The sequence below is a fragment of the Cornus florida genome, unplaced genomic scaffold (genome assembly GCF_030987335.1).
Source record: "Cornus florida cultivar Cherokee Brave unplaced genomic scaffold, ASM3098733v1 CherokeeBrave_3.0.0_Hap2_Chr01, whole genome shotgun sequence".
Lineage (NCBI taxonomy): Eukaryota > Viridiplantae > Streptophyta > Magnoliopsida > Cornales > Cornaceae > Cornus > Cornus florida.
The window spans coordinates 108,916,451-108,930,056 of NW_026775571.1; the positions used below are offsets into that span (position 1 = coordinate 108,916,451).

General features: G+C 31.9%; 1 pseudogene; it reads left to right on the forward strand.

Moving 5' to 3' along the window:
• The first annotated feature begins 9,305 nt into the window (after nucleotides 1-9,305).
• LOC132313233 (tetrahydroberberine oxidase-like) lies at nucleotides 9,306-11,863 on the forward strand (annotated as a pseudogene).
• Nucleotides 11,864-13,606: the final 1,743 nt, after the last annotated feature.

Below are 13,606 nucleotides of genomic sequence, written 5' to 3' on the forward strand. Positions count from 1 at the left end.
CTCACCCCATTTTATTTAACATTTTCCAGGAACCGGTAAGAAGGTAATGGATGCCGATCTTCCACAAGCTTAAGGATGACTTGGAGCTCATTTTGTATCTTTTATATATCTCCCATTTTTGTAAGGCCCCAAAAGTGTAGTAATGTGTATTTATTTTTCAAAACCATGGTTAGGTAATATAATTATGTTACTAGATGATATTTTGGATGTGAGTTTGATATCATGTAAACCTTATTGATGCATGGGGAGAGTAATACTAGTTTGAGGTATTATCGAGGTCATTTGATTGTGTATTATCATCTACTATTGCCGTGAATTTGGAATTTGAGCCGTGACAGGTTAAAAATGCAATTAAACAGGTTATGATAGGCCTATTTTTAGGGGAGGTTATGCCGAATTTTTTTTGTTTAAAAAGTATTAGTTTTGAGACGTTACAGTGGAGCATGAATTTCCCTTTCAAGTAAGGCAGCAAGTTGGCAGGCCCAACCCAGCCCGGTCCTATCCCGATCTCAACCCGAAGTTGGGTTGGGCAGGGCCGGGCCGGCCCGATGTTCAAAAAAGTTGGACTCTGACAGTAACCCAAACCTGAATGCAATCTTTCTTTTCCCAGTTTGAAATATTTAATAATTTTTTTTTAATCTTATCAAACTATTAGTATTGTAACTGAAGTATTTAATTATTAATTTAATTGTTTATATATATAGAAAAAAAAAATCTCTATAATGCCCCCTAAACTTTTTAATTTTTAAAATTTTCTCCTTTACTTTTTAGATTCCTTTAATTTCCTTAAAAGAGAAGTTAAAAGATCTCTCATTTTTCTTCATTTTTTATTTCCTGCTTCTTAGAATTCTTCTTTTTTCCTCTTGTAGTATATAACTTTGTTTTCCATCTTCTTATTCTTTTTATCTAATTCTCTTTTTTAAATTTAATATTGTAATTTTATGAAGCTTCATACATGGTTTTCAAAGTACAAAGATTTTTTTTTCCTAATTGGTACTCACATACATATACCTCCACTGAGGCTCGAATTTTTGACCTCCCTATGAGAAGTAAGGGCCTGGTACGTTAGGCCACTGGCCTATTGGTAAAGTACAAAGATTTTTAACTCTATTTAATGAAAATATTAACAAAAATCATAGTAATTTGACAATGAATTTTTTTTCTTCTTTGCCCTTTGATTTCATGAATCTATATGTCATATAATAATTTTTTTTTTTTTTTACACTATGCCCATGAATTAAAATCCTAGCTCTTCCCCTGTCAATAAATGATACAGACACTTCACGTATATATAGATACATATATATCAAAGATTTGGAAGTTGGAAAAAAAATTATATAATAAGAAAAAATGGACATTTTTTTAAATTTTGGATTTTAGACTGGACTGCGTTGGGTTCGGGTCGAGCCCGAGCCCAACTTGACCACGTTTGGGCTTTGAAAATTTCAAACACTGATTTGTGAATAAAAAAGACCAAGTGTCAAAAATTCTAAACTGGTCTCGGGTTGAGCTGAGTTGACCCGCCCAAGTTACACCCTTACTTTGAAGTATCATCAAAGAAAGTATACCATATGCTTATAAGAATAATATTCAACATCAACAAAAAGAATATTAGTAGACAACCACCACTCAGTATAAAAGCACTCATTTAAACTGTTCTGGAACCATAAAATAATCTCATGAAGAAATCTGGCTCCAATTCCATTGAAGAGTTTCAAACAGCCACTTCTATATAATTGACCTGGATTAGGCAAAGTAAGATGAGCTCTCATCAAACAGTGTTTTGTGGATAGAGATGTTGATTTGATCTGTAAATTCCAATTTAGCTTTATTGGTGGAAGATGGTAGCTTCCCAATGATGCAAAGAAGCTGATTAGATATAGAAAGCAAGAAGAATAGTGACAGCAGAGTCTAGTTTAACAGGCACCGTAAGAAGTTGTACTTTGGTCATGTCCTTTAACTATATGACAAGCCTGTTTCATTTCTTATGCCAACTAAATATCAGCAATCTAGAGGGAGAAAAAAAACACAAACGCACGAACAAACACACAAAAATTTAAATAGTGTTAATTGATTAATAATTTTATTTATATAGGCTTCTTGCAATCGAGAACTTAGAAAAAACTGGATGAATAACCTGGAGCAGAATGGTAATCATGGTAATCATTCACTGATGTGAATGATAGATAAATTTTTTACAAGGGCATGAAATGTCAATACCTGTAACTATTGACAATTAAAAGATTCTCTAGCCTCCTGTGGAGAAAATTCAAAGAGCTTACACTACCAAAAACCCAATTCAGTGATAATCTCGAAAGTTTATCCTATGATAATGATGAAGAACACAATGTTCAACTTAATTACGTAAACCCAATCCAGTGCAGAGGATGCAGACAAATTTCTACAAGAAACTGTTGAAAATTAAGCAATGAATGTATATTTAATACATATTTTATTCCCAAACTCATATTTGTCAGTACTTTTATTTATTTTATTTTAATTAATAAAATATTTTTATGTCTTTTCAGGTCTTTAATAATTTTTACATTATTAAAGGTTATACCTGGCATTTTAAGCAAAGAGAGTGCATTCCAGGGGTGGGATCGTTTATGGAGATTCTAAAAAATTTAGAAGCGTATTTACCAATTAAGAATAGAAATCTTCTGACAATTATTTTAAAGAAATAAATTCTCTATATTCAAATACGGAAATTGTAACAATCGTGATTATTTGACATAGATTATTTGACGGAGATAACGTAGATTATTTGACGGAGATTATTTGACGGAGATAACGCTATCATTTAGTTTAGTTTGTTTTTTCAAAAGAGTTTGGATGGAACTCCACGTACGGCTAGTTATATATCTAAACTTAGTTGTATATTCAGTTTAGTTTTTTTTTTTACGTACGTTGCTATCCCCGAAGATTTTTACGCGTTTGTTATTGGGAAGCGAGAAAAAGTTCAAATGGTGATTGCAATTCAGCCAAGTTAATTCTTGCTTATATCTTGTATATTTTTTTATGTGATTGATAGTAAGATGATTATCTATGAATTAATTATAAACTCATGATCGTGGGTATACTTATTCTGGAATTTTAATCTTGTACATAAGGTGAATGTGCAAACATGGATTAATCCATGAAAATAGCATGTATTGATTAAATTATAAATTGTTATTTAGAGTTTTTAGTACTGATTGACATATACATGAGTACATTAGTACTTGAATGTTGGATCATTGATTGAGAAATAATTATTTGATAATCTGGTGTAAAGGATCCAGAGTGTTAGAGTTGTAGAGTTGGTGTTAATCTTTTATATATTCTATGCGTGTATGTAAAAGTGGGTGTAGTTAGGATTACACGATATTATAGCAAGTGGGTTATTTTAGCAAATGGGGCAGTAGGTAATATATTTGATATGGGCAATCTACCTATGAAGCCTACAGATTTGGTACTGTTGAGGTTAGCTTTAGTTAATTTTTTTTTAATCATTGACTTTGGATTGACTAGAGATTTAGTAACTATTGGATATATTTAATCTATAGTATATATAATCCATGGTTATATAGGTGTCAGTTAAGGATACGTGGGTTTCAGTAAAGAAATTGAACTAGTATTAGAAGTTAAGCCATGGTATAGATGATGGTGAGTGCAGTTAAAGTCAACTCAGATTGGCCGATAATGAGGGTGATTTTTAGAATGTAAGTTAATTAGCAAGTTTCAAAATCTTAGACTACCAGTGTGTTATGGTATGTTTTTTTATTTATTAATTATTTAAGTAATTAATTAAGGTATTTGGTGTCCTCGGGAAATTATGAGTTATGATTACTAAATGGTAAAGATATTTATTAAAGCAATGCTTTTGGTATTTAGATGAGGTATGTGAACTAGAAAGAGCGGTAGTTCGGGACTAGCCTCTTAATGATTGGTCGAGATTATCGGATTAGTTAGGCATGGTAAGGGACCAACCTTATGCGAGTGCATTATTTTGTGTTATGGCAATGGGTCTAATAAGTCCTTATTATGTGGACGTGATCAGAGGTCATCTGGGTGAGTAGACATACAACCCAGCCACATGTGTGTATTTGGTAGTCAGGAACTATGCAATTCACACTATTTATTCGGAGCGGAGCCAGGGACTCATGTGAGGTAATGGCATTAGAACGCCAACTGGTTGAGGGGAGCCAGGGGCTCATGTGAGGTAAGTAGAATTTTAGTAATTTAAATTCTAGATGGGTTACAAGTTCACCGCTTGAGTTGATGTTATAGAATAACGATGAATAGTAGATATTTTCGTAGTCACTTATATATGTATATTTATACGGATTAAGTAAGGATTGACTTGCTGAACGATGATAATGTTTAGTAATTTCTTGCTGAGTTTGTGAACTCACCCCTTTATTACTTTCAGGTGCACATGGATTTGGCTTGCAAAGGAGGCTCAATGGGAGATGGAGATTTTTCGGATTTCCACATTTTGATTTTATTATTGTGTCATAGCAAACACTTTGTAATAAGATTCATTTAAATAAATTTCTTTTGGATTGATGGATTTATAAATTAAATGTATTCTTACTGATTTAATTATGATTTTTGGTAGATGTATGATGTGAGTCACGCACCAAATTTTAGTATAAGACAATAGTTCTTGTGGTAGAATTTGTAAAGTATGACATAAATTGTTTCCACAGAAAATTACAAATCAATTTCAGTATTTCGGTCATAACTTTTGACACAAATATCAGGGCTCTGGAAAGCTGACTTGAAGCCTGTCAAATTGGCGCAATTGTGGGGGAATGAAACAAGAAACTAATTGAATCAATTTTAATTTATTAGTTGTAATTTAGTTTTGTTTCAGTTTTGTCATTTAAAAATAAATAAATAAATACAATCACCATGCATCGCTTCCAAGTTGACCGTCAGAGCCAGTTGCTCAACGTCCTTCATTGAAGCTTCGCGATTTCTATTGTCGGCCGGGTCACCGTCTTTTCATTTCGGATCCAAATCAGTGCTCCAAACGATTGGGTAAAAAACAGATATATTCTATAACGTAATTACTATATTGAATTTAGTAAAAAAATATTTGTATTTGACAAAAATATAAAATTTGTATCAAGAAATTTTAAATTGTTTCATTGGTAGATTGGTGACTACACGCATTAAGACATTTAAAATCTTTTCATCAATAGATTGGTGATTAACCGATAACAACACGTATCAAAACGTTTAAAACCGTTTTGGTTGTAAAATTCATGTATTTTAACACGTATCAAAACGTTTAAAATTGTTTTGGTCGTAAAATTCATATATTTTATTGTATCATTGAAAACTGAAAGGCAAACGAAAGTATTTTTTTAAAAAATTTGTACGTATACATATAATTCGCGTATCATTCGCGAATTTACTAAGTAGGAGCACTTACTCATTGATGGTATTCTTCTCATCGGTGGGTAGGTAAATATTATCTTTCCGAATGTCATAATTAAGCAATAAATTAAGTGAGAAACAACAACAATTACATCACTAACTGTTCTAACACAATGAGTGAGTTATAGTTTTGCATTAAACCATTAAGTCATTAAATCACACAAAATGTAAAGAGTTGGATAAAGCTCCATGAAAATATAATTCATTAGTTAAACAAATTAAATATGAATTTGGTTGAATTTGTTGACAAACCTCCTTAATTAGCTCTTGGATTGCGTGGAAAGGCCTTTCCTCAAGCACACTTTGAACCACATCCTCTCGTGCTGACTAAATTTTAGTCACCATGAAATTTCAACATCAAAAACCATTGACAATTCATAAATTTTAAATTTATTGTCATTGACCACATGGTACAAATACCAGGTCAATTCAATGAATGCCCTCGGCAAGCACTGAAAATCTACAACCGTCAAAAGAAAAAATAAATAAATAAAAGGAAAGAAAAGAATTTTATGGGCTCACGTTAATTTGAATTTGAATTGATCTCGGTTTTGAATTCCGTTCTTTACTCTTGAAATTTAATAATTTTATAATTCTTGGAGTTGAAATAATGGGACAATTATATTATTTTTTTGATGAACTATTATATTTAACCCACGTATTTCAGAAGTATATCAAAGAAGTTTTTCATATATATATATATATATATATATATATGTGTGTGTGTGTGAGACAGAAATGTCATTAGCCATGACCATTGTCTTATATTTGTTTAACTCAATTTTATACTGCTCCGAACTTTTGTAATCCACATTGAAAATTCAACCATGGAGATATTTGCTATGTTGAATACAGAAATCGTTTTACTATTAGTATGAATTTTCTATGCGCATTCTTCAATAGAGCCGTGTGGCAGTGAAGACGGTGACAAATTATCATATTAGTGGAACTCCCTAGAATATTCCATAATGGCCTTCTAGTTCAAAAAGCCCTTTTAGTCACAGAATGATTCTACAGGCTTCAACTGCGTAATAGGCTCACAATCTCCTTCAATGTTGGTTTATTCAGCCCAGTTCAGGTTTAGCGCAACAAACTCAGCACGGCTCGACCCAAACTCATTTTGTGTTTGCGGTCAATATGGAAAAGATAATTCTGTAATTCTTGCCCATAAAAGTTGTATCCTCTTTAAGTTTTATTATTTTATTATTATTTTTTTTCCCGTATCCTCTTTAATTTATTTATCTATAAGAATTTGAAATTTAATGTGACAAAAAGAAAAAGAAAATCAAATTTTCATTCTCAATCAAATATTATCATATCACATGCCACATGCAAATTCACCTTGTGTGGTGTGTTTTTCCCATTTGTAAAAAAATAAATAAAAGGAAAAAATTTGTATTTTTGGAAGTTTGTGAGTACCTTAACTAAAAACCCTGAGGAGACTATTTTTCAATTAAGGCAACCACAAACTTTTAAAAAATTGTATAACTCGTCTTTTAAAAGTAATCTAAGATTTTAAAAGTTTATTGCATACGTTAAATGTAATTGAGAATATCAGTGAAAGTGATTTTGTTTTTATTTTTGTGTATTTTGCTCAAGAACTAGCAAAATATAAGTTTGAGGTGTGATGAGTTCACGTTTTATACATTTTTTATCCCTAAATTTATATTTTTTAATATTTTATTTTTATTTATTTTAACTATTTAGTTGATTTATATATTTATTTGAATTATTTGTAACGTCCGCTAAAAAGAATTAATTACAATGAAATTGAAGGACAGAAAGTTGACTACTAAATTGAAGAGTATATATAAATTTTGGTCCGCCATATAATCAGACAAAAGAGGAGAAAAAGAGCTAATCCCATGTGAAAGGAAATAGAGAAGAGGGAAATAAATATAAAGAAAGGAAAGTGGATAATGATGGAAATAAAGATTGATCAAAATGAGGAGGAAATATGGATAAGGAAAATGATATGGATAATGATGGAAAATAAAGATTGACCAAAATGAGGAGGAAATAGAAAGGAAAGTGGACCAAAAAAAAACTCACGATTGGTATCATAAAAATGAATTTTATTTGTCTCAACTATTATATATATATATATATATATATATCTGACTGAAAGATTATATATATATTTTCTAAAATAATGTTTGATTTTAGACTCAAAACACATAAATAATATATATCGTTGCGTGAGTGAGAAAGAGATAATGTTTGATTTTAGATTCAAAACACATAAATAATAAATATCGATGTGTGGGTGAGAAAGAGAAAAGGGTCAATTTCTATTGCGTATAGTCATCATTTTTTTTTTTTTCTTTTAAAACTTAAAATATTTTATTGGACTTCCTTATCATATTCAATCTAAGACAAGCATTGTTCAATAAAGAATGAGCGTGATAGGAACGTGGGCCACAATGAATAAATTAAAGAATGAAGACTTAAGAAAAATTTTGGTTAGACGGGAGTAGGGCACGGATGGCTCAGTGTTTGTTTCTTTAGTTTACTTTTGTTTGTTTTGTTTTTCTGATTCGGATTGATGTAATTATATTTAAGGGCCTTTCGTCCTTTCAGTGTTTGTTTCTTTATTTTATTTTTGTTTGTTTTGTTTTTCTGATTCAGGATTGATGTAATTATATTTAAGTAATATTTGTTTGATTGTATTTATAATTAAAGAAATTTATTTGTACATGTGATAGTTGCATAATCTAAACAAAAATATATATTTTTGAATTAGTTCAAAATCGTGATAATGAGAATGATGATTATGTAATGGTTTTCATGGCATGTAATGCAAGGGATTTGATAGGTGATATGAGGGAAGATGGATGTACTACAATCTTAGAGTAATGTAATTAAGTAGATAGTCTGTGCCAACCGAAGATGAATTATACTTAACTTTTGGTTATATGTGTATTTATCTTCTTAACGATATCATTACGTGTTTGTAGCCATACGAATTATAATCATACATAGATTGAATTTTTCCATGTTCGATACAATTAGACATTATTATGAGATTTGTGATGAAGTTAATTCTATATCTTTTATTATTTTTATTTATCTAGTTTAAATTCAAAATTCAATTTTCAATCAACTTGGTTAATTAGATTAGATTTAAATTAACATGAATTTATATTAATTTTTTATCAACTCATTCTCTTGAGTTCGATCTTGTACAATTTTAATAAAATAATTATAAAAAATAAATTATTTTTGTACGGAGTGTATCCAAAACGATAATACCATAATATACGCCGATCAATCTCTAAGAATTACAAAGTCTCAACAGGGTGCCACTAATTTCTTTTCAAACAACCTAATTAGATCAAGTTAATGTTAGGGGAAAAGAAATTTCTACAGCCTACGGCTACTTATAATCAAATGATGTGACTAACACTGAACTTGTTTTGAGATGTGAATGATTTGAATCAATAATCAATTTGTTTTGTAATAATCAATTGGGATCACATTTCATTAATTAAAAAGATGCATAATTTAGGTTTCATGTGAACAAAATTGTACTTTATATTCTCAAAACTGTTAATAAGATGGTTTCATTTCTAACACTTCCCAGTAAAAACAGAAGAAGAAAAGATTTCTTTGAAATACCAAAAGTTAAAAAATAAAAAAAAATTATTGTCCTATGTGCATTCATTAATTCTTGGGTAAGAAGTCTGGAATAAGCAAAGGAACAACAAAATTAAACATGAATGTATATATATATACAAGAGCGAAGAAAATGCATACTCATACAGGCGACAACTTTAATTTCAAAGTAAATAATTAGAGACTTTCAAAAAAACGTAGGAAATTAATGAATTAATTATTCTTGAGAAGTTGAATTATTGGGACAATTATGGGTTCTATTTTCTTGATGAAATATTATATTTTACACATGCATTTCAGAAGTATATCAAAGAAAAATTCTCAATAGCCAGGAAAAAAAACAGTTCCAACATATGCTTCTTTGTCCTTTGAAACTTCTTGTGTACAACCTTTCTCTAAAGTATTAGAAATAGCAACTCCTCTCTTACGCAAAATCATCATCAACTAGAAATGAAGACTCCAAGTGTTTCGTTGCTCTCACTTCTTATTGTTTCTCTATTCTCAATTTCATGGGGAGTTTCAGCTCATAACCATGAAGATTTTCTTCAATGTCTTTCTCTTCATTCTCAAAACTCCTCATCTATATCCAAAGTCACCTACACCACAAACAACTCTTCATATTCATCTATTTTGCAGAGCTCTATACAAAACTTGCGATTCAATTCATCTGAAACCCCTAAACCTCTGGTCATTGTCACACCAACCCATGAGTCTCACATTCAAACATCCATATATTGTTCCAAAAATCATGACTTGCAGATAAGAATCCGAAGTGGAGGACACGACTACTAGGGCCTTTCCTATGTTTCTGAAATCCCATTTGTCATAATTGATCTGATAAACCTTAGATCAATCGATGTGAACATTGAGAGCAACACTGCATGGGTTGAAGCTGGTGCAACTCTTGGCGAACTTTACTATAGAATTGCTGAGAAAAGCAAAACACTTGCCTTCCCTGCAGGTTTTTGCCATACTGTGGGTGTTGGTGGACACTTGAGTGGTGGAGGATGGGGCATGATGATGCGTAAACATGCCTTGGCTGCTGACCATGTCATTGATGCTCGTATAATCGATGTCAATGGCAGAATTCTCGACAGAGAATCGATGGGGGAGGACCTCTTCTGGGCCATCAGAGGAGGCGGGGGTGCTAGTTTTGGAGTCATTCTGGCATGGAAAATAAATTTGGTTCCTGTTCCATCAACGGTGACTGTTTTCGCAGTCCCCAGGACATTGGAACAAAATGCAACCAAGCTTGTCCATAGGTGGCAATCCATAGCACACAAGTTTGATGAAAACCTATTGGTCGAAGTCCACATAACAAGAGTGAACACCACCTATCAAGGCCAAAACAGAACAACAATACAAGCTTTATTCAACTCACTGTACCTTGGTGGAGTTGATGAACTCATTCAATTGATGCAAGAAAGCTTCCCTGAGCTGGGATTGGTGAAACAAGACTGCATGGAAATGAGCTGGATCGAATCAACCCTATACTTCGCTAGTTTCACGAGTGGAGAGTCGCTTGATGTTCTGTTAGACAGGACTAATCCATTAAGAGGATACTTCAAAGGAAAAGCAGACTATGTGAAGGAGCCAATTTCGGAAAATGGGCTGGAAGGGATTTGGGAAAGGTTATATGAAGAAGAAGCCGCGATGGTTCAGCTGTTCATGGTCCCATATGGTGGGAGAATGGATGAAATTTCTGAATCTGCAATTCCTTTCCCACATAGAGCTGGGAATTTATACAAATTTCTGCAATTGATGTCTTGGGATGGAGAGGGGACAGAGGCTTCTGAGAGGCATGTGAGTTGGACCAGAAGGCTTTATAGGTACATGGCTCCTTATGTTTCCAAGAATCCAAGAGAAGCATATATCAACTATAGGGATCTTGACATAGGAGTGAATAATAATAAAGGCGACACAAGCTACACACAAGCAAGCGTTTGGGGCATTAAGTATTTCAAGGGTAACTTCAAGAGATTGGTACATGTGAAGACCATGGTTGATCCTGCTAATTTCTTCAGGAATGAACAGAGCATTCCAGCTTTGTCATCATGAGGGAAGAAGAAAAAGTGAGGTAGTTATATATATAATTCCCAGCGTTTACTTTTCGGTTTTCTTTCTACTTACCAAATAATAAGAAGAAGAAGAAGAAGAAGAATGAAATTGAGCTTTGTTCTTGAGTTTTGTGATGAGCTCTAATAGGGGTAGGTCTGACAGGATTTCAGCATTAATAATTGCATTTCATTTATATTATAAGGAAAAGGAGGAAGAAGTTTCTGATCATCCCAGTGTTTACTTTTCAGTTTTCTGTCACAGTAACGAAAGGAAACAAATAAACTTTTTTTATTTTTTGACTTATAATCACATGTTAATTTCAATGTTTCGTAAAGTTTAGAATGGAACTTGTATTGAATCGGAAGCAAAAGGAGGAGGAAAGTGAAGCTAGTTCTAGGGTTACATACGTGCCTTCATGTTTTCAGTACTCTACAGGGCTCACAGGCAACCGCTGAAGCTGTCGGGAAATTTTTCAATCCCGTTTCGCTGCCTCCGTTGCTTTCTCCGGCAGGCCGAGGCTCCAATTGTCATCTAGCCTCCGATTGTCGAAGTACAGCGTCAAATCATCAAAGTTACCAATTTATCTTCCTATATCAGTTCGATCTCCACGCCGTTGTAGTTTTTTTTTTTTTAAACCAAAAATAACTTTGTAGCATTTTCTAAAGGGATAATTATAAAAACATGAAATTTTGGAGACCAACTTTCAACCCCATGGAGTCAATGTCAAAACATGAAATTTTGGAGACCAACTGCAAAGTTATTTTTTCTTTTAAACCAAAAATAACTTGTAGCATTTTCTAAAGGGATAATTGTAAAAACACAAAATTTGCAGAGACCGTTTTGATGATATAATCCCTATGTGCACAAAAGTAATACATTTACAAATGAAAGAGGTAAGGGTAGCTTGGGTAAATGAAGTGTTTTTCTTTGTCTAGGAGAAAATTTCATGAATTTGAGAAACATTGACTTTGACTTCAAGACTTTAAAAATTAGTCTTCAAAATTCCATCTTTTATAATGATCGGTAAGGGCATATTCGATGAGTTAGAAGTTGTTCCAATCTATATTAATATATGAAATGTTTAACTCTAACTTGATCTTTAGCCTTAACCAAACCATCATTTTATTTTTAAATTCAGTTTTTCAACTTAGGTTGATATTTCTGATTAAAAAGTCAAGTTAATTAGGATTATCCAAATAACCAATCCGCACTCTAAAAATTTAATGTGATCTTGAGTTAGTTATTGTTTAACTTACACCTAAGCCCAAAAAGTTTATAAATTTTTAATAAATTACAAACAAATTCTTATGAAATAATTTTTTTAAATCGAACATACAATAAATTAAGATTTAAACAAGAGTAGTTGTAAAGAAAAAAAAAAGGTTATCTTAATTTAAATATAATGTATAATATATTTAAAATAAAAAATGTGTATGAAAATAATATTATAATTTGGGTTCGGATTGAGTTTGGATTGCTAACATTCGAACCTAAGTCAAACTCTAATTAAATCAGAGTTAAGATAGTTTGATACAAATCTAACCTTAATTTTAAAAATAATAGTCAAACTCGTAAAAAATAAAGTTGAGCTGAGTTAGATTTAGAGTTAGCCTACTTAATTTACACCCCCGCTACACATTATATTTGGTCCAAAAAATTTTTGTTGCTGGAGCTCTCCAACTGGGCCTGGGCCAGGGCCAATGCCCTTAGTTGTAATTGCTTGGACTTCTATTCCAGCACAAATTTCATTTATGGGCTTGTACAGATTACAGGGGCAAATTCGTTCAGAATGCTAGATGCTCTACCTAGGCCACTGGGTAATGCCCAAAAAAGTGTTATTTGAAAACAAATATTTTTTTTTAACTATTTTTATTACGATTTTAATAGAACTGACAACCAAATTTATTTTTTTATTTTTTATTTTATTTATTTTTTTTTGTATAATTTCCTGATTATAGTTATCTATAAATAGAAAAACAGTTCTAGCAAAATAAACCCTATAGGGTTTGAGCCTCGGTGTGGACAAAAAGTACGTGTGAGGGGTGTGAATGTATTTCTTACTAATTATATATATATATATATATATATATATATATATATATATATATACATATTTGTATAATTACTTTTTTTGGAACTCACTTAATTCACATTAAAAATAAATATGCCTTGTAAAGACTGACCAACCTTTGTCCTAATGGATTATGGTCTAAACTCCCGTCCTTCTAAGGTTTGAGGTTTCGATATATGGTTGGCAGCAATTCCTTGTCCAAGAATAAATGAAATCTAGAAAATAGTCCAAACTTAATTGGATCCTGGATTGTGTGGAAAGACCTTTCCTGCACATATTGAACTACATCCTCTCGCGCTGATATTTCAACATGAACAACGTGTTGGTTCATCTTTGCTTGTATTGTACACAAAACCATTGACAATTCCATTGCTAATTTTGGGTTTTGAATTGGGTTTGGGTCGAGCGCTAGCCCAGCCCAACCGCTTATAG